A 22,381-nucleotide genomic window follows, 5' to 3' on the forward strand; every position below is an offset into this window, starting at 1 on the left:
CAAATGACCAGTCTTCTATTCTGCGGGGCCCATGCTGGGAAATACCACTTGTCCTGCCACTGCAGGGGGTGGTGGTGCTGTGATTTCCCAGATGCAGCAGCTACTTGCCTTGGCTCCAGGGCCACCAACACTGCTTACCCTTCAAATTTGCCTGGGCAGAAGGCAGCCCTCTCAGCCCTCTGTGTCTCCAAACTCCGGGTGACACATGTCAGGCTCTCAAATTAGCCATGTTGAGGCCCCAAACCAGGCTTGAGGGGGAAGTTCAGGTTCTTCCTCAGCTGTCATTCACTTATGGGGGACAGGACTTGAGGTTCACAGCACAGCTTTCTCCAAAGACATTCTTCTCACCAGAATCTTTCTTCTTGCTTCCCACCTTCTAACAACCTTTTATGCTTTTGAGGCAAGAAAGAAGTCCCTGAACAAATGGCCTGAATTTTTTAAACGATTCTCAGATTTTTTTTTTTGTAGATTCTGCTTATGATGTTCTGTCTCATATTCACTTTGGTACCTGAGAGATACAGAATCAGTGCCTCAGGAGACACTGAGGTCAGATGTGTTCTATTTTGACATCAAGTTACATTCACTTAAACTCTATGCATAGCACTCTATAAAGTTGCTTCAACCCTTCTCACTTAATATTCTCGTTCTTTTAAAGCCTGCGGTTAAAAGAACTTCCAAGGTACCGAGGCAAATTCATAACTGGCATTTGCAATCTTTATTAATTATAACTGCTGCGAGACCAGCAAGGGGTGTTGTGGGTTGTATGAACCACGTCCCCTCCCCGCCCCCAATAAACCAAACCCATTGCCATCGAGTCGATTCCAACTCATAGCAATCCTATAAGACAGGGTAGAATTGCTCCATAGAGTTTCCAAGGAGCGCATAGTGAATTTGAACTGCCAACTTTTTGGTTAACAGTTGTAGCTCTTAACCACTACGCCACCAGGGTTTCCCTGGGTTGTATAGGAGCTTACAAAATCCTATGAAAAAAGGATATGAAATTGATATCCGATCAATACCACACTTACAGCTTTAGGTTATATATAGCTTTCAAATTTGCTTATGGAACACTGGTGGTGCAGCAGTTAAGAGTTCAGCTGTTAACCAAAAGGTCAGCAGTTCAAATCTGACGGCCACTCCTTGGAAACGCTATGGGGGAGTTCTACTCTGTCCTACAGGGTTGTTATGAGTCTGAATCCACTTGAAGACAATGGGTTTGGTTTTTTGGTAAAAATAATCAAAACTCAAAGAAATTGAAGAAATTGAAAACATTAGGCTTATTGTGAGCAGTTATTCTATATGCATATAGGGAGAAAAAGCAAATGGCCCAAAATGAGCTAGTTACAATGAAAATTGTAAAGAGAAGAGGAGGGAGAAGAATAGAAGATCAACCATTGGCTAGTGTTAACATGACTGATTGAACTCTGCCCTCCCCCTTTTATGGAGAGCAACTGATATCTTGTCACAGGGTGGTCTCTGGCCCTCCACCCACTTGCAGCCATGATATCTTTTGAAATTTAAATTAAGTAAGCCTGGCTTTGAACAGGAAATAAAACACTGGCAATTTTAAGTAAAAAAACAAAAAAACATTGACCGGATTTGGTCAGAAATTTTTAGTTAACATTTGGCTTCTGGAAATCAAAGTAAGATGTCTGTTACTAATTTTTCTCCTTGACAAGGGGCTAGTTTTAAGAAAAAGAATGAGTATTTAGGAATATAAAGTGAGGTAAAAAGGCATGTGTTTCTTCAGAATGAGAAAAAAAAAAAAACCTCACAACAAATTACAAATTTAAAAATGCTGACAAACACCTCGAACATCAAAAACCCAGAAAAATGACATATTTGTATTAAAAAATTACCTTACATACCTCTATATTTCCTTTTGAATCTTGATATGATCAATACTTCTGAAAAAATATACAAAATTATCTGAAATTAAGGTGTACACAGGAGTAATTAAAATGCGTTTTAAACTATTCCTACATTGCATTAAGCTACTTAATTTATAATATCAAATTACTCTCATACTGTTGTTGTTGTTGTTAGATGCCATCAAGTTGGTTCCTACTCATAGGGACCCTGTGTACAATAGAACGAAACACTGCCTGGTCCTGCACCAACCTCACAACCATCACTATGTTTAGCCCATTGTTGTAGCCACTGTGTCAATCCGTCTCCTTGAAGGTCTTCCTCTTTTTTGCTGACCCTCTACTTCACCAAGCATGATGTCCTTCCCCAGGGACCAGTCCCCCCTGATAACATGTCCAAAGTACGTGTGACAAAGTCTCACCATTCTTGCTTCTAAGGAGCATTCTGGCTGTACTTCCTCCAAGACATATTTGTTAGTTCTTCTGGCAGTCCATGGTATATTCAATATTCTTTGCCAACACCATAATTCAAAGGCATCAATTCTTCCACCTTCCTTATTCATTGCCCAGCGTTCGCATGCATAAAAGGCGATTGAAAATACCATGGCTTGGGTCAGGCACACCTTAGTCCTCAAAGTGACATGTTTGTTTTTTTAACATTTTAAAGAGATCTTTTGCAGCAGATTTGTCCAATGCAATGCATCATTTGATTTCTTGATGGCTGCTTCCATGGGTGTTGATTGTGGATCCAAGTAAAATGAAATGCTTGACAACTTCAATATTATCTCCATTTATCATGATGTTGCTTATTGGTCCAGTTGTGAAGTTTTTTTTTTTTTTTTATGTTGAGGTGCAATCCATACTGAAGGCTGCAGTCTTTGATCTTCATCAGTAAGTGTTTTAAGTCCTCTTTACTTTCAGCAAGCAAGGTTGTGTCATCTGCATAACACAGGTTGTTAATGAGATTTCCTCCTATCCTGATGCCCTGTTCTTCTTCATATAGCCCAGCAGCTCAGATTATTTGCTCAGCATACAGATTGAATAAGTATGGTGAAAGGATATAGCCCTGGCACACGCCTTTCCTGACTTTAAAGCACACAGTATCACTTGGTTCTGTTCCAACAAATGCCTCTTGGTCTGTGTATAGGTTCCTCATGAGGAGCACAATTAAGTGTTCTGGAATTCCCATTCTTTGCAATGTTATCCATGATTTGTTATGATCCACACAATCAAATACCTTCGCATAGTCAATAAAGCAGGGGTAAACATCTTTCTGATATTCTCTGCTTTCAGCTAAGATACATCTGACACCAGCAATGTTATCCCTCATTTCACGTCCTCTTTTGAATCTGGCTTGAATTTCTGGCAGTTTCCTGTCAACATACTGCTGCAACCATTAAAAAAAATTTTTTTTTAATTTATTGTGCTTTAATTGAAAGTTTACAAATCAAATCAGTCTCTGATACAAAAACTTATATAGACCAAAAAAAAAAAAAAAAAAAAATGTACTCCTAGCTGCTCTCCCCATAATGTGACAGCACATACCTCCTCTCCACCCTGCATTCCCCGTGTCCATTCAGCCAGCTTCTGTCCACCTCTGCCTTCTCATCTCCCCTCCAGACGGGAGCTGCCCACATAGTGTCATGCGTGTACTTGAGCCAAGAAGCTCACTCCTCACCAGCATCATTTTATGTCTTATAGTCCAGTCCAATCGCTGTCTAAAGAGCTGGCTTTGGAAATGTTTCCAGTCTTGGGCTAACAGAAGGTGTGGGGACCATGACCTCCAGGATCCCTCTATTCTCAGTCAGACCATTAAGTCTGATCTTTTTATGAGAATTTGAGGTCTGCATCCCACTGTTCTGCTCTATCAGGGATTCTCTGTTGTGTTCCCTGTCAGGGCAGTGATTGGTTGTAGCCAGGCGCCATCTAGTTCTTCTGGTCTCAGGCTGATGTAGTCTCTGGTGTATGTGGCCCTTCCTGTCTCTCGGGCTCATGTTTACCTTGTGTCTTTGGTGTTCTTCATTCTCCTTTGCTCCAGGTGGGTTGAAACCAGCTGATGCACCTTAGATGGCCGCTTGCTAGCGTTTAAGACCCCAGACACCACTCATCAAAGTGGGATGCAGAGTGTTTTCTTAATACATTTTGTTATGCCATTTGACCTACATGTCCCCTGCAACCATGGTCCCCAGACCCTCATCCCTACTACTCTGGCCTTCAAAGCATTCGATTGTATTCAGGAAACTTCTTTGCTTTTTGTTTAGTCTAGTTGGCTGCAACTGTTTTTTTAACTATCTTCAGGGAAATTTTACCTGGGTGTGACATTAATGATATTATCTGATAATTTCTGTATTTGGTTGGATCACCTTTCTTTGGAATGGGCACAAATATGGGTCTCTTCTAGTTGGTTGGCCAGGTAGCCGTCTTCCAAATTCCTTGGCATGGATGAGTGAGTGTATCCAGCATTGCGTGTGTTTGTTGAAACATCTCAGTTGGTGTTCTGTCAATTCCTGGAGCCTTGTTTTTTGCCAATGCCTTCAGTGCAGCTTGGACTTCTTCCCTCGATACCATCGGTTCTTTACCATGTGCTACCTCCTGAAATGGTTGAACGTTAACCAATTCTGTGTTTTCCTTCCATCTTCTTTTGATGCTTCCTGCAGCATTCAATATTTTGCCCATAGAATCCTTCAATACTGCAACTACATGCATTGTTTTTTTAATGAAGATGTATAGGCATTTTGTCACTGAAGTGTTTCTTTAGGTTGTTGTGGCTCTTTGATGGATGTTTTCATCCTGTTATGTCTATAACTGCTGGACTTTAGGATGTGTTGTGATCCATGTGCTGGGATGTACAAAATATTTGACTGACCAAACAGACATACTCACTGTAAAACTGGCACTGGTTTGTGTTCTGCAAACACAGGGATTTTGATAAATTCTATTTTGTGTGATGTATATCAATGAAGAAAAAAACATATTGTGAGTTTATTATTCCATACACTACTTATTGAGTACATTCCTGACTGGACAGAACTTCTGTTTTGACTATGCATCTGTGGGAAATCCCCTGCTTATAATTTTACACGCCTGAAGATTGGCAGAATTTTCACAGATTAGCTTCTGGCATCATACTTTTGAAAACTTGTTTCTTCTTTATTATCCACATACTTGCAATGTCTGGTGCAGTAGGTCACATTTATATCACCTTATGATTTCTGGCCTTGAAGCTTCCTGTTAGATACCAGGTAAATCATCAAAGTGGCTGGGAATATCACTGGAAGCCATTTGTGCACCAGACCAGCAAGCAATAATTTAACTAGATGTGGAAAGAAACCTCATAAATAGAACTCTCTCAACCCAAACTCTCTGTATTTCAACTCAAATTCCCCTTAGCTGAATCCTAACCAGCCCATGGCCTTCCTAACATTACCCTACAAAAGGGCAAACATAAAGAGGGTAAGTTGGAGAGGAAAGAGACAGAGGTCTTATCTGATTGTGGTTAACAAATCTTACAAATCCTACAAAAGCGTATGATCCCATTAACACATTGTTTGGGCTTTGAGAAGGGGTTATGCAAGTGAGGGGCCTGGGACTTCATTAACTTCACAGTAAATCTGCCCTTGCCAACCAGGAATGAGCCCTGTTTGGATGAGCCACCTCTTTACAGTACATTTACTTTTACAGGGTTGGCACACTGGGGTGCTCGTGAGCAGATGTAGGTTAGGGCGTGTTATTGCCAATGTTCAGCAGTTGGCTAATCTGAAGAACCCATTGCCTTCAAGTCGATTCTGACTCATAGCAACCCTATAGAACAGAGCGGAACTGCCCTATAAGGCCTCCAAGGAGTGGCTGGTGATTTCAAATGCTGACATTTTGGTTAGCAGCCATAGCTTGCCATAGTTTTTAACCACTGTGCCATCAGGGCTCCAAGAATAAGAAAAGGAGTAGAATTTTCCTAAGTCTTAACTTTTATCCCTCAAGCACAAGGCCTGAGGAAAGTTATTGACCTTATTCATATATTCATATACCACTGAAAGGTGTTTTACTTAGAAAGAAAATGAATTCATTTTAGTAAACCAGTGCCTTAGTTACCTAGTGCTGCTGTAACAGAAATACCACAAGTGGATGGCTTTAACAAACAAAAACTTATCCTCTCACAACTTAGCAGGCTAGAAGTCTGAATTCAGGGTGCCAGCTCCTGGAGAGGATTTTTTCTCTCTGTGGGCTCTGGGGGAAGGTCCTTGTCATTGATCTTCTCCTGGTCTAGGAGCTTCTGTGTGCAGGGACCCTGGGTCCAAAGGATGTGCTTTGCTCCTCACTCTTCTTGCTTGGTGGTAATGAGGTCCTTCTCCTCACTGCTTGCTTCTCTCTTTCATATCTCAAAAGAGATTGACTCAAGATACACCCTAATCCTATAGATCCTGCCTCATTAACATAACTGCCTCTAATGCTGCCTCATTAACATCATGGAGGTTTGGATTTACAACACATAAGAAAATTACATCAGATCTCAAAATGGAGGATAACCACACAATACTGGGAATCATGGCCCAGCCAAGTTTACACATATTTTAGGGGGACACAATTCTATCTATAACAGCCAGCAAGGAGGAGGCTTGTGGAAGGACCATGAAAAGATATGTTGTGCTTAAACATTGGGAGAATTAAAGAGAGCTTGGTAAGATGCTTTAATTATTAGTTTAGGGATTCTCCTTTGTACAGTTATATTCTGTAAGTGAACAATCACAATTAGGAATGATGTCAGCTGCAAGCAACAGAATTCTCAAGTAATGGTGGTTTAAATAATTAAGATACTTATTACTTCCTAGAACAAAAAGTCTGAAAGTAGGTGATTCAATAATTCTGCTGTCTTAGGACACTGGGTCATCATTTCCATGATTTTATAGTCAAAAGATGGCTGCCACAGCTTCAAACATCATTCGTCCAAAGGCAGGAAACAGGGGCACAGCTAGATAGTGTATATGCCTCTCTCCTTTTAACAGGAAGGAGAAATCTTTTCTAAAAATTCCTTACCCATCTTCCTCGTTAGGTCTCATTAGCCACATCTGGTCACATGGACACCCATAGCTGCAAAGGGGATTGGGAAAGTGGATGTCTAGCAAAGGAGCATGGTAGTTCCATGATTGGCTTAGATTAGTCATGTTTCCTCCTTCAGGGCTGGGCATACAGCTGTTCTGAACAAATATGATTCTTCTAGCAAAGAGGAAAAAGGGACTGGCTATTGCAAGGCAAATAGTAGTGCAGGCAACTGGAATTTTTGGGTGTGTATCAAATATTAAACTAACATAAATTGAAAACATATATGAGTACTTACATACAGTTTATTTAGCAAATAGTCCGTGCTAGGAATTGGTTGTTGTTGGGTGCCATCAAGTTGGTTCCAACCCACAGTGACCAGCTAGGGTTTTCTTGGCTATAATCTTTATGGAAGCCGATTGTCACATCTTTGCCACTAGGTGGCAAACACTGCGCTAAATCTGACATATACCTAAAACCAATCTGACACATGGGCTACTTCATTTAATTCCTGTAACAAACTTATAAAGAAATAAGAATTTATAACCTTTTGTACGGTTATGGACCTGAGATTTCAACCCAGTCTGATTCTAGTCTTTATTCTCTGTATTTATATGATTTGTCTGTCTATCGGCATTCCACATACAGACAGGCTGTGCCTCAAACTTCCAGCTAGCTTAAGGCTGCTAAGAATGAGGCATGTATACCCACTGGCATCAACCATTACATAGTTGCTACATTCATCTATGATCAAGCTGGACACACGAGACACTTACACAACGTTAGCAAAATGAAAGCTATTATTATTTATAGAAAGCAAGCAGTAAACAATAACATATTCTCAAAGGGGAAATGCTTACGTTTCCTCAAATTACCCAGCTCCATTCTTATGTTGCTGGGCTGGATTGCTGTGGTTCAGGTAAGATGCTGTCTTCATGTCACTGCTGTCTCCGGCTACCACCATGCTACCCAGGGGTCCTCCATGGCTCCTAAGGTGCTTGCTCTGCCTATGGGCTTCGCTGGACCTTTCCTTGCTGGCAGAAGATCTCACGAGCCTCTGGCTCCCATCATGCTATCAAGGCCCTCATGGTTCTCTGCCTTGCTGCCACACTGCCCAATGGCCTGTGCAGCTCCTGCTACACTCCCAGGGAGAGAGGTATGTTGCCCAGGCAAGTGTTACAGTTCTTCAACATCAGGCAAACCTCCTGCACAGAGGTGTCTGACTCTCTTTTGGTGACCCACTGTCTCTCTGCCTTCGGTGTTACAGCTCTCCCTTCTCGGTCTAGGAGGCTCTCACCCCGGGTCCAAAGGATGTGCTGTGCACCAGATTCTTCTTGTAGTAGTGAGGTCTTCCCACCTCCCCGCCCCCAACCTCTGTGGGATTGGCCCTTACATAAGCCTATCAGGATGGTAAAACCGACGGATCCCTTAGCTGCACTGCAAGAGACCCAGTCCTACTGGGTGGATTTTCAAGCCACTATTTGCATAGTAAATTTACCAACCCCTTGCCCGATTGTGGCGCAGCCAATCATTTCATGCAAGTTACACGGCCATGGCTAGAATGTCCATAGAAAAGCAAGTCACTGCACTGTAACATTATATTGTAGCATTAAAGCAGAAAGGAAATTCAAAGCTAGATTGTGGAGAGTCAAGATGTTTGTATTTAAACCTGGGGACTAGTGGCTCTCCATCTTTTCCCCATTTCTCTACCTTCGAGGAATAGGCCAACTTGCTAAGTAACAGTAGTTCAGTATGAGTACAATGGGGGGGGTGGGGTGGCAGCCATCAAGTCTTCAGCATGTGTGATTAGAAATACTGCTTTCTGTGCCCTGGGACAGTGATATGTCTCTCAAGGAAGGATTTCTTGCCTTTTGAAAATCAGTGCAATAGACAATGGGGAAGCTGAGGAGATTCTTAAATAGAGAACATAAAAAAAAAATTGTATTTGGAAGGCGAATTTGGCAGCAAGGTCCATAATGAATTAGATACAGAAGAATTGGACACAGAGAAACCAGGAGCCAGACGATTTCAGCATACTGAAGCACGAAATGGAAGTCCCTGGCTGGTGCAAATGATTAAGCCCTCAACTCCTAACCGTAAAGGTTGGCTGTGAATCCCGCCCCGCCCCCCCGCCCCCAGGCTCTGCAGAAGAAAGGCTTGTCGATCTGCTTCTGAAAGGCCACAGTCATTGGAAACCCTATTGGAACAGTTCTACTGAGCACACATAGGGCCACCACTAGTAGAAATCTGGTTTGGTTATGGTAAAAATGAGGTGACAAGACCAGAACTAGGGTAGGGCAACGGAGAGTTGTTAGGAAGGGAGAATTGATAGGACTTGGTGACTAGAAGGATATGCGGGTCATGGAAAGGGAGTAGTTAAAGATTTTATTTAGCTCTGAAGATTTTATTATTTCCGTTTCCTTCTTGTGCCTTCTGGAGGAGCAAACGGGTCCCTGCAGAGTCCGAGCCCTCAAAGCCTGTGCTATCATCCCCGACCACTAGAGGGCTTCTCCACCGCATTTCGAGCCCAGGCTGCTTCACACTTGCAGGTAGGGCAGCGCTGCTGTTTAAAATCCAAATCAGGGTAGTCCCCGGAAGGCTTAACGGGAGCTTGGATTTAGAACAGTTGATCTCCATTGAAACGGAAACTTGGAAGGTCTCCTAGTCGATTGACAATGGCTGGAAACAGGGCCTAAGATGTAGAAGTGAATTACAGCTTGCAGGCGGCGGGTGGAGAGGAGGAAACAGCTGCCTGCAATGAATGCTAACAGCGCTGTTAGCTGGCACGAAGGGAACTGAGGTTCCAGAGATTCCAAAGATTGTTTCTCTGGTTTGTTGTGGGCCATTCAATTGACCAGCGGTTATTTTTGTTTCTCTCCCTAACCCAGGCTTGAAATTGAAACAGGAGTTACCCTAGAGGCCCTTAGTCAGCCTGCCGAAGAAGACCTTGCAGTCAAACCGCAGCTCGTTTCTGCTGGAGCAGGTGTGTGTGCGCATGCACAGCTGTATGAGTGTGTGTGCACGCATGTGTCTGTAGGAGTGTGGGAGTACATGTGTGTGTACATGCATGAGTGTGTGCAAGTGTGTGTGAGGGTGTGTATGGGTGAGTGTGTGAGCTGTAAGGACAAGTATAAATGGAAAATAAATGAGTATATTCTTGTGAAAATTGAGGAAGGAGCTCGCCTCCTTCATTGATTGTTTTAGAATTCACTTTAGGTAACTTGGCTATGAATTAATTTTTTTTAAATCTCACATTACCTAGTAAATTCTCCTTAGAGTTGTATTCCTGAGTGTGTGTGTGGGTACTTCATCATTTTGTTCATATCCAAGTAAGTCTAGAGAGTTGTCACTTTTTCTTAGAAGTTGTTGCTTATGACACTTCTGATTTGTTGAGAGCCTTTCAATATCCCTGGCCCTTCATTTGGAGTCCCTGGGTGGTGCAAATGGTTCAGTGCTTAGCTGCTGAACAAAAGGTCGATGGTTTGAGTCTAGCCAGAGGTGCCTCGGAAGAAAGGCCTAGTGATCTGCTTCCAAAATCTTGGCCCTTGAAAACCCTATGGAGCAGCTCTACTCTGGAACCCGGGAGGTTGCTGCGAATCAGAATCCAGTTGATGGCAACCGGTTTGATTTTTTTTTTTTTTTTTTGGCGGGGGTTGGGCAAATCCTTCATTCGCCCCTTTAGGCCAGGTCCTGGTTTTCTTTTTACTGCTGCTCTTCTTTATAGTTTAGTGATTGAACAGCAGTGGGAGTTCTTAAACTTTAGTGAGAAAAAAAAAATCTCTGAGGATCTTGTTTTAAGTGCAGATTTCTCAGGCCTAACCCAAATCTATCGAATCAGAATTTCTGGAGGGAGGCACAGGAATTTGCTTTTTAACAAGCCCTCTCCAAGTCTGCCTTCACCCTGCTCTGGAAGATTCTAATTCTGGTGGTTCACAGAATACATATTGTGAAACAGGGTGCTGGAGGATGCTTTTAGACTTTTTTTTCCCCTGCCATTGAATTTTTGGAGTTCTTTACATCTTCTAGATACAAGATTTTTTGTCAGCTATGTGATTCGCAAGTACTTTTTCCAGTTTGCAACTGTCTTTTCATCTTTTTAACATGGTCTTTCTAATTTTGATGAGGTCCAATATTTTAATTTTTCTTCTTATGAGATCATGTTTTTGATGTCAGGTCTAAGAACTCTGCCTAGTCTTAAGTCCCAAAGATTTCCTCCTATGTTCTTTTCCAGAAGATTGAACTCCATGAGTCATTTTGAGTTAATCTTTGTATATAAGGTATGAGGTTTAGATTGAGATTGGTTGTTTTGCTGATGGGTGTCAAGTTGCTTTTATAATTCCATAATTCTTCCTCCATTGGATTGCTTTCTCTCTGTTTCTGGATTCCTTCTTCCGTTCCATTGATCTCTGTGTCTCTCCCTCTACCGGAACCTCAATGACTTGATTATGACAGCTACATCCTAGGGCTTAATATTGGAAAGAGTTGTTCCTCCCACTTTATTCTTCTTTTTCCAATTTTTTTTTTTTGTGTGTGTATTCTATAGCCTTTCTCTTTTCATATAAATTTTAGACTAAACTCATCTATGTCTAAAACTAAACTTGCTGAGGTTTTGATAGGAAATCAAGTATGGATCAGTTTTAAAAAAATAAATTTTTTCCTCTTGAAGCAGAATTTTTGGGGAAGAAGTTTTAGCCAAAACAACTCTAAAATCTTATCTTGTAAAAGGCACTTCTGGACTGGGATATATTTTTACTTTCAGGCAATACAACCTCCTTTCTGTCTACAGGGAAGAAACTCTGTTGGGAAAAGTTGGACAACTGTGGCTGGTGCAAATTTATCCTCTATTAAGCATTGTCCCATCCTAGAATCTGAGGAGATTTATTGTTTTAAATTGGCTCCCTCAGGTCACACTGTAGCTTTTGGGGATTCATACTTTAAGATCTCTTAAGAGAAGTACGTTGTACTCCTTGAGTCTATGAGAACTAAATATTTACTTCTCTAAAGTCTGTCCTCACCTGTACTTTGCCAAAGAAGAAACATTTAATGGACTTGAGGAATTATAGAAAATACACCTCTCACCAGTACCATCAGCAGTTGTTCTGAGGGCGGGGAGAAAGTGTGTTGGATCCTGGTGGTGGCAGTGCAGTAAAGGATGGTTTTGTTGAAACCCTTTAAAGTTACCTTCACTGCCCTTCAGTCTCCTCTTCTGTGCTCTCTTCATATGTCTTACCCACAGCATCAGATCCTCCTGTTTACATCCTTTTATTCAGTGTCACCACTTCCTTCTAGTCACACCCTTTGGTTCTCCAATCTGCTGTCTTGTTTTTAGTCTATGACCCAGATATTTGGCATGTTACCCTTCATTTCAGTTAACACCAGATGAGGTGAACCCAGCTCCCCTCTGGTTCTTACCCAAAGGTCAACCTCAAACTAGTTCAAAGAATCTTTGAATTCTCCCTTGGCCAGTCTCAGTTATTTGTGCCAATCCCATTTACTTCAGTTTATATTTTCTACTGTGATAAGTGTTATATCCAGATAAAAAGACGAAAACAAAAGCCCATTGCCGTCAAGTCGATTCCGACTCATAGTGATCCTATAGGGCAGAGTAGAGCTGCCCCACAGGGTTTCTAAGGAGTGGCTGGTGGATTCGAATTGCTGACCTTTTGGTTGGCAGCCAAGCTCTTAATCACTGCACCACCAGGGCTCCATATACCTGCAAGCATTATTAAGGTAGCATTTGATAAGAGGAACTACTCATCTAGAATTTGTCCTCAGAGTATTGGAGTTTTGACTACAGATGACAGTTTTGTGCACCCCTAGATACTTTAAGGAGTTCTTTAACTCTGGATTTTATATAGATACCCAAAGATTTAATTGTGAATGAGGGACTCATTGTGGAATAAGAAGTCTATCCAGTTAACAGTAAACTACGGTATGTATAGAGTACCTAGGTGGTATAAATGGTTAACACACTTGGCTGCTAACCAAAAGGTTGGAAGTTCGAGTCCACCCAGAGATACTTTGGAAGAAAGGCCTGGCAATCGACTTCAGAAAAACCAGCTGTTGAAAGCCCTACAGAGCACAGTTCTAATTTGACACACGTGGGGTTGCCGTGAGTTGGAGTTAACTTGATGGCAACTTTTTTTTAACAGTATATACACAATGAACTTGCAGTAGCATCCAGTGTGCTATAACGTCCAGTCCCTTCATATTTAATTAGAGAATTAGTGACACCCTTTGGTGTGTCTAAGGAAATGACTTTATCCTAGCTCAAAGAAGATCTCCTCCTCAGCCTTCCACCCCTGCCTCATTATCCTTATTCTATATTGTTCACCCATCCTCCCACATATTCCCTGCCATGTTACATTCTAAACATTCCTTCTAGATGCAAACTGGAGCTGATGTGGTCATTGGGGTTTGTTGCACCCCACAAGCTCACCCCCCGTGAGAGGCATGTGCAGGACCGAAGGGCTGGTACCCAAAGAAAACGCTGGAAGATTGCTGAGCTGACCTATCAGGTGTAGTCTCTCCTAGGACTTGAGAACACACAGCTTGCTTTGCTTGGACATTACAGAAAGCTATTGGGCCGGGCTCAGGGCTACAGCCACTACAAAACCCACGGGACTATGGCATCCACTGTCTGTTCTTTGCTGTGTTCACTCCCATCACCAAGGGAAAACACGGTTATCCTCCTTCTCTACCACTGTTTCTGCCCCAAACAATCCTCTCCTAGTAGGCCAAACTCCCCAGACTTGCCAGAGGAAGGGAAAATCTCTTCTGTATGCACAGAATTTTCTAATTAGACCACTCTGCCCTGCCTTGTCCCAGACCTCTCTGCTAATTGCTGAGAGTTTTCAGTTCCTTGTACTTGGGAGAGTTCATTTCTTTCAGTACTTGCTGGTGGCAGAAACTGGCCACAGCTCCTATTCAGGGACTACATCTCCCACTGAGATCTTTGTGGACTCTGTTTCTTTAGGGTGCAGGGATGGAGAGCCTGTATTGATTGAATTGTTTCATCCCCCCAAGATATGTGCTGAATTCCTGGCCCTGGTACTTGTGGATGTAATTGTATGTGGAAACAGGGATTTTCTTTTGTTATGTTAATGAGGGTGGTAGTAGGGGAAATACTAAACCTAATTGCTTCTGAGTTGTAAAAAGACCAGAATGGACACAGGCACACATATCGGGGAAGACAGACACCAAGCTCTTCTCGTCTACAGATTAAGGAGCAAAGGAACACCGGGGCTACCAACAAGGAAGGAATTGACAGGGCTGAGACCCTGATTTGGACTTTTAGCCTCCAGAACTGTGAGAAAATAAATTTCTGTTCGTTAAAGCTACCCATTTGTGGTATTTGTATTACAGCAGCACTAGACGACTAAGACAGCCACTGGCTTTTTGGTAGGAAGCGAGAAGCTTCCAGGTTGAGTACAACCTGAAATGGTTTTCCCCTCTGCACAGAAACCATTGATATTTCCTGTTCTGCAATGACAAACACCCCGCCTTGTGGCTGCCAGATATGGGTTTGGTTGTTTAACACCTTCAGGCTTACTGGGGAGGTGGGTGGGGAGGAGTGGGGGTGGGGATTTACCCTTTCACAAAGGCTCCGTCTACAGAATGCTGCCTACAAAACCCTTCTTGCCTCTGTCGCCTTGGAGTACAGAGCTGCCACTCTCCCTCTTTGCGGAACCCTGTCTATGCTCTGCACCACCTCAGTTTCCCCATGTATGAACCTAGAATAACATTAGTACCTACCTCACAGGGTTTTTGTGATGATTAAACGAGTTCATTAATGTTAAGTGCTTAGAACAGTGCTTGGAACGTAGCAAAGGTTGAATAAAGATTGGTTTTTAATATCATATTGCTTGGGGGTGGGATGAGAGGATTGATGAAAATTCTGGGGAAGACTCTAGCTTGTCCAAAGCTCTCATCACTTTCTTTTGTTCTCAATTTTAAATGAAAGTCTGTCCCAGAGGACATCTCTGCTACTTTCCCTATCTCCCACTCCTCCAGACTCTGGGTAAGGTGCTCTGCCTCTATGCTCCCTAGAGCCCTGTACTCATAGATAAGTGTAGGATAAAATCCCTGTGTATTTTTCTGTGTCCCTCCCTAGATGATAAGCCTAATGTGAAAGCCAGGAGGGATACGTCTTATTCATTGCCACATACCCAGCACTTAGTACAAAGCCTAGCACATTGTGGACCCCCAATAGTTGCTGAGCCTGGTTATGAAGATACAATTCCAGTGGTACAACCAATGTCTGGAGGGCATGGGAAACCCCTTCATAATTCAGGTAAGAGTCACTGTAAGTATTTCCCATGGAGGGTAGCAGAGTCCCAAAGAAGAGGCCAGAGCACCATCGTGGGAAATCAAGAGTGGAAGGTGCTGAAGAAGCAGGTGAGTGGGCAGTCATTTGGAAGTTCTGTCCTCAGAGATCAGTGTCCCAGGCACTGGCCTGGGGTCTAGGGCCAGGATTCTTTTCAGGAAAGGGACTATGAAGAGCAGGAGAGAATAGCAGGCCCCCAGCCTAGACCTGGTCCTGGGAAAAGCTGGCCACCAGGCTGCACAGGAGCCCACTGGTTGCCACTGGGGGCACTGGTCCTGGCTGAAACTGGGAACAGAAATGGGTCCATATGTTCTCAGACATTATGCTCAGGGGCCTGGAGGGGCCTGGAGGGAGACTGTATTATACTATGTCAGTTAAATCCTCCAGTTTCCTGCCTCAGAATGGTCTCTAGTGCTTGATAAAAATCAGATTCCTAGGTCCCATCTTGGACTTACAGAAATAAAAATATCTGGAGGTTAGGTCTCAGGTCTGAGAATCTTAAGTGGGTTAACAATGGGTTCATATGCAAGCTGCTGAGGCAGGCAGAACCAGGGGAAATGAGGTGGATTGACATTGGAATCAGCCTGAAAACTCCCTGTCTTTGGACTAATTCTCATCAAGTAGAAGAGCTGTTTGGGGAGTAGTAGAAATGGGGTGGACTCTCTAATCTGAAAGTCTAAAATTGCTGAGGAAGGGCATCTGGGCTTCTTCTGACATTCCCTCAGTACTCTTAAGATAAAGAGATTTCAACATTTCAGAGAATGAAAAAGAGAAACACACAGGTATAATCTAAAGACCCAATCATGAGGGACAGGTGACTTTCAGAAAGAAAATTCTGATAACCCAAGTGAAAGCGGTCCTGAATAAAGGAGTTATTGAGACTGCCAAGAGAGCTCTTTGTTGAGCTCTTAAAGGGTTATGCTGAACTATTGGTGGGAGGGGGTATGTAATCAACAAGGAATAAAGTCTACAAAAAGAAGAGTGAAATGAATCATAAAATTTCTAAGGGCAAGAAGATGGGCTTTGTTAGACAAGTGTAGAGCAAGAGAACAAATGAGGAAGAATCACCACATGAGGCAGAAGATATATATATATACACATATGGCAGTCCATAGTGTATTCAATATTCTTCACAAACGCCATAGTTCAAAGGCCTTCAGTATGGATTACACCTCAACATAAAGAAAGCAAAAGCCCTCACAACTGGACCAATAAGCAATGTCATGATAAACGGAGAAAAGATTGAAGTTGCCAAGGATTTCATTTCACTTGGATCCACAATCAAGACTGGCTTTTAAATACATTGACCCAGAAGTGATGTCACCTGCATTCATAGCCATTGGCCAGAGGAAGTCACATGACCCCAATCCAGTTGCAAGGGAGGCTGGGAAAAGTAAGGAAGTACGTGGAATATTTCATGACAACTACCTTTGCCACAATGTGCTTATTGAGTCTATGTATGTCATAAAGCATGAATGGTTAGTTAATATGTTCGATAGGAGAATTTAAATTAAAAAAATATCTCATGGTGGAAGGGTATACCTAAACCAACAAATAGATATTTAAGAGGATTAAATATAAAGTTCTAAGTTAAAAATGAACCATCCTGTTAGGGGGCACTGAGTTTCTCCTAGGAGTACCTGGGTGGTAAAAGTGGTTAAGCACTTGACTACTTACCAAAAGGTTGGTGCTTTGAATGTGCCCAGAGGCACCTCAGAAGACAGACTTGGCAATTTGCTTCTGAAAGGTCACAGCCTTGAAAGCTCAGTCAAGCACAATCCTACTCTGCCACACATGCGCTCACCATGAGTCATAATAGACTCAACAGCAACTGGTTTGATTTTTTTTTTTTTTTTTAATTTTCTGTTAATGGTGGTGGAATAATTTGGAAGTGGTTAGTAGGGATGACTGCAAAACATGATAAATGTAACCAATGTCACTATATCATACATGTGAAAAATGTTGATTGGCAAATGTTAAGTTATATATGTTTTTTCCGTAATAAGACAATTTTTAGAATGAGCTGTTCTAGTACAAGGTAAAAAAAAAAATCTTGCTTGACACATTGCAAGTAAAAAGAATCAAAGCTAAATGATTTTAGTTAAACATATGTTCACTATGAATTATTAGGGCCTGCCGAAGCTCAGCATTAATGTATACATAGAATTTAGAATAAAGTAGATAACAACACCTCTGTTCTCTGGGCTGGTTGCACCATATCTACTAGTGGGTTTGGAATCACGGCTGCTTTTTTTTTTTTCTTTTCTTCAATTTTGCCTCTTTTTTTCTAATTATTGTATTATTTTTTTTATTGCGCTTTAGGTGAAAGTTTACAGAGCAAACCATTTTCTCACTAAACAATTAATACACATATTGTTTTGTGACATTGCTTGCCAAACCCGTGTTATGTCAACACTCTCCTCAACCTCTGGTTCCCCATTTCCGTTCATCCAGCTTTCCTGTCCCTTCTCACCTTCTCCTCTTTGCCTTTGAGCTGGTGTGCCCATTTAGTCTCAAATGCATGGTTGAACTATTCCTGTTATTGTTTGTTTTATAGGCCTGTCTAATCTTTGGCTGAAGGGTGAACTTCAGGATTGACTTCGGCACAGAGTTAAAAGGGTGTCTGTTCGAGGGCCATACTCTGGGAGATGCTCCAGTCTCTGTGAAACCAGTAGGGCGTCTTTTTTGGTAAGTTAGACTTTTGTTCTACATTTTTTCTCCAGCTCTTTCTGGGACCCTGTGTTGTGATCCCTGTCAGAGCAGTCAGGGGTGGTAGATGGGCACCATCTAGTTACAGTGGACTCAGTCTTGGTGTAGGCTGTGGTACTTGTGGTCCACTAGTCTTTTGGACAGATCTTTCCCTTGTGTCTTTGGTTTTCTTCATTCTCCTTTGTTCCACATAGGGTGGGACCAGTGGAGTATTTTAGATGGCTGCCCACAAGTTTTTAAGACCCCAGACACTACTCTCCAAATTAGGATGTAGAACATTTTCTTTATAAACTATGTTATGCCAATTGAGCTAGGTGTCCCCCAAGACCATGGTCCCCAGCCTTCAGCAGGTCATGTGGTCCCTCATGGAGTTTGGATGTGTCTATGAAGCTTCCATGACCTTGCCTTGGTCAGGTTGTGCTGATTTCCACAGTATTGTGTACTGTCTTACCCTTGACCAAAGTTACCACTTATCTGTTGTTTAGTTAGTGTTTTTTCCTCCCCACTCCTTCTCTCCCTAGTAACCATCAAAGATTGTTTCTTTCTGTGTGTAAACCTTTTCATGAGTTTTTATAATAGTGGTCTCATATAGTATTTGTCCTTTTGTGATTGACTTATTTCAGTCAGCATAATGCCTTGCAGATTCATCCATATTGTGAGATGTATCACAGATTCATTATTGTATTTTATCTTTGAGTAATATCCCATGTGTATGTACCATAATTTGTTTATCCATTCATCTGTTGATGGGCATTTAGATTGTTTCCATCTTTTTGCTATTGTGAATAATGCTGCAATGAACATGGGTGTGCATATGTCTATTCCAGTGAGGGCTCTTATTTCTCTAGGATATATTCCTAGTAGTGGGATTGCTGAATCATATGGTGTTTCTATTTCTAGCTTTTTAAGGAAGCACCATATTGTTTTCCAAAATGGTTTTTACCATTTTGCATTCCCACCAGGAGTGCATAAGAGTTCCAATCTCCCTGAAACCTCTCCAGCAATTGGTATTTTCTGTTTTTTTTTTTTTTTGATTAGTACCAGTAATGTCAGAGTGAGATGGTATCTCATTGTGGTTTAGATTTGTATTTTTCTAATGGCTAGTGATCACCAGGATTTCCTCGTGTGTCTGTTAGCTGCCTGAATGTCTTCTTTGGTGAAGTGTCTGTTCATATCCTTTGCCCATTTTTTAAATTGGATTATTTGTCTTTTTGTTGTAGAGGTGTTGGATTTTCCTATAGATTTTAGAGAAGATTAGACTTTTGTCAGATTTGTAATAGCCAAAATTTTTTTCAGTCTGTAGTTTCTCTTTCTACTCTTTTGGTGAAGTCTTTCGATGAGCATAAGTGTTTAATTTTTAGAAGATCCCAGGTATCTAGCTTATCTTCTGGTGTTTGTGTATTGTTAGTTAGGGTTTGTATCCAATTTATGCTGTATGTTAGGGCCTCTAGTGTTAACCCTATTTTTTCTTCTTTGATCTTTATAGTTTTTGGTTTTCTATTTAGGTCTTTGTTTTATTTTTAATTGGTTTTTGTGTATGGTGTGATGTATGGGTCCTGTTTCTTTTTCTTTTTTTTTTGCAGACAGACATCCAGTTTTGCCAGCATCATTTGTTAAAAAGACTGTCTTTTCCTCATTTAATGGACTTAGGACCTTTGTTGAAGATCAGGTGACTGTAGGTGGATGGATTTACATCTGGGTTCTCAATTCTGTTCCATTGGTCAGTGTGTCTGTCATTGTACCAGTACCAGGCTGTTTGACTACTGTAGCTGTATAGTAGGTTCTGAGGTCAAGTAGTGCGATTCCTCCTACTTTATTCATTTTCTTCAATACTGCTTTACTTATCTGGGGCCTCTTCCCATATAAAGTGAAAGATTCGTTTTGCCATCTCTTTGAAGACTGCTATTGGTATTTGGATTGGGATTGCATTGTATTGTAGATTGCTTTGAGTAGAATTGACATTTTCACAATGTTGAGTCTACGTATCCGTGAGCATAGTATGTTTTTTTCCACTTATGTAGGTCTCATTTGGTTTCTTGCAGTAGTGTTTTTGTAGTTTTCTTTGTATAGGTCTTTTACATCCCTGGTTAGGTTTATTCCTAAGTATTTTAAGTTTTTTAGGGGCTATTATAAACAGTATTGCTTTCCTGATTTCCTTTTCTTAGCTCTCTTTATTGGTGTGTAGGAATCCAACTGATTTTTGTATGTTTATCTTGTATCCTTCAACTCTGCTGAATCCTTCTACTAGGTTCAGCAGTTTTTTGTGGAGTCTTTGTATAGTATCATATCATCTGTGAATAGGTACAGTTTTACTTCTTCCTTACCGATTTGGATGCCCTTTATTTATTTTTCTTGCCTTATTGCTCTCACTAGGACTTCCAGCACAATGTTAAATAGTAGCGGCATAAAGGGCATCCTTCTGCTCCTGTTCTCAGAGGGAATGTTTTCAGCCTCTCTCCATTAAGAACGATGTTGGCTGTTGGTTTTGTATAGATACCCTTTATTACACTGAGAAATTTCACCTGTATATCTATTTTAATTGAGAGTTTTTATCAGGAATGGGTGTTGGACTTTATTGAATGCCTTTTCTGTGTCAACTGAGATAATCATGTGATTCTTTTCTTTTGTTTTATTTATTTGGTGGATTACCTTTATTGATTTTCTAATGTTGAACCATCTTTGTATAGCTGGTATGAATCCCACTTGGTTGTGATGCATTATTTTTTTTATGTCATGCTGAATTCAACTGGCCAGAATTTTGTTAAGAATCTTCGCATCTATATTGTGGTATCTTGCCTGGTTTTGGTATCAGGGTTATGCTGGCTTCATAGAATGAATTTGGAACTATCCCTTCCTTTTCTGTGTTCTGAAAAAGTTTGAATAGTACTGGTGTGAGCTCTTCTCTGAATGTTTGGTAGAATTCTCAAGTGAAGCCATCTGGGCCAGGACTTTTTTGTTGTTGGGAGTTTTTTGTTTTTGTTTTTACCTTTTTAATCTCTTCCTTTGTTATGGACCTGTTCAGATTTTCTACCTCACTTTTCTTGGTTTAGGGAGGTAGTGAGTTTCTAGAAATTTGTCCATTTCCTTTAGGTTTCCAGATTTGTTGGAGTACAGTTTTTCATAATACTCTGTTGTGATTCTTTTTATTTCAGTTGGGTCTGTTGTAATGTCTGTCATTTTGTTTCTTATTTGGGTTATTTGTGTTCTCTCCTGTTTTTCTTTTGTCAGTTTGACCAGTGGTTTGTTGATTTTGTTGATCCTTTCAAAGAACCAACTTTTGGGTTTTATTGATTCTTTCTATTGTTTTTCTAGTCTCTATTTCATTTCTTTCTGCTCTGATCTTTATTATTTCCTTTCTTCTGGCGGCTGTGGGCTTCTTTTGCTGTTCTGTATTTGAGTTGTAAAGCTAATATTTTGATTTTGTCCATTTCTTCTTTTTTGATGCATGCATCTATTGCTGTAAATTGTCCTCTGAGAACTGCCTTTGCTAGGTTCTAAAGGTTTTGGTATGATGTGTTTTCATTCTCATTTGATTCTAGGAATTTTTGGATTCTGTCTTTGATTTTTTATATTACCTAGTGGTTTTTAAGCAAGGTATTATAATTTCCTTTTTTTAAAATTTTTCCCTTGCTCTTCCTGTTATTAATTTTTACTTTTATAGCATCATGATCAGAGAAGATGCTTTGTATTATCTCAATGTTTTGGACTTTGTCGAGGGTGCTTTGTGGCCTAAATGTGGTTTATTTTGGATAACATTCCATGTGTGTCGGAAAAGAATGTATTATTTGCTGCCGTTGGGTGGAGTGTTCTATATACATCTATGAGGTCAATTTTGTTGATTGTGGCCTTTAGATTTTCTGTATCTTTGTTAAGTTTCTTTCTAGGTGTTCTATCCTTTACCAAGAGTGGTATGTTGAAGTCTCCTGCTATTATTGTGGAACTGTCAATTTCTCTTTTCAGCGCTGTTAGAGTTCGTTTTATGTATTTGGGAGCCCTGTCATTGGGTGTGTAGATATTATGGTTGTGTCCTCATGATGAATTGTCCTTTAACCATTATATAATGTCCTCCCTTAACTTTCATGGTTCATTTTGCCTTAAAGTCTGTTTTATCTAAGATTAGTATTGCCACTCCTGCTCTTTTTTTGTCATTGTTTGCTTGGCACATATATATATATTTCACCATTCTTTGATTTTTAATACATTTATGTCTTTGTTTCTAAGTGTGTCTCTTGTAGACAGTATATTGATGAGTCATGTTTTTTGAATCCATTCTGTCACTATCTGTCTCTTTACGGGCACATTTAATCCAATTACGTTCAGCGTGATTATCAATAGGCATGAGTTTATTGCTGTCGTTTTGTAGTTTTTTTTTTGTGGTGCTGACATTTTCTTTGTTCCTCTTACTCTCCTGTGCTGAGTTCCTTTTGTTTGTGAAATTTCTTTT

General features: G+C 41.0%; 1 long non-coding RNA gene across 2 annotated transcripts in view; it reads left to right on the forward strand.

The window, feature by feature from the left end:
- The first annotated feature begins 9,151 nt into the window (after positions 1-9,151).
- Positions 9,152-22,381, forward strand: part of LOC111752894 (uncharacterized) — a 31,457-nt gene continuing 18,227 nt past the window's right edge. The window contains exons 1-3 of one of the 2 annotated variants that reach the window (XR_002787790.2): positions 9,152-9,451; positions 9,791-9,885; positions 13,288-17,916. This is a non-coding gene — a long non-coding RNA (uncharacterized LOC111752894). The other variant, XR_010321470.1, reaches the window with a different exon arrangement.

The sequence above is a fragment of the Loxodonta africana genome, chromosome 3 (assembly GCF_030014295.1).
Source record: "Loxodonta africana isolate mLoxAfr1 chromosome 3, mLoxAfr1.hap2, whole genome shotgun sequence".
Lineage (NCBI taxonomy): Eukaryota > Metazoa > Chordata > Mammalia > Proboscidea > Elephantidae > Loxodonta > Loxodonta africana.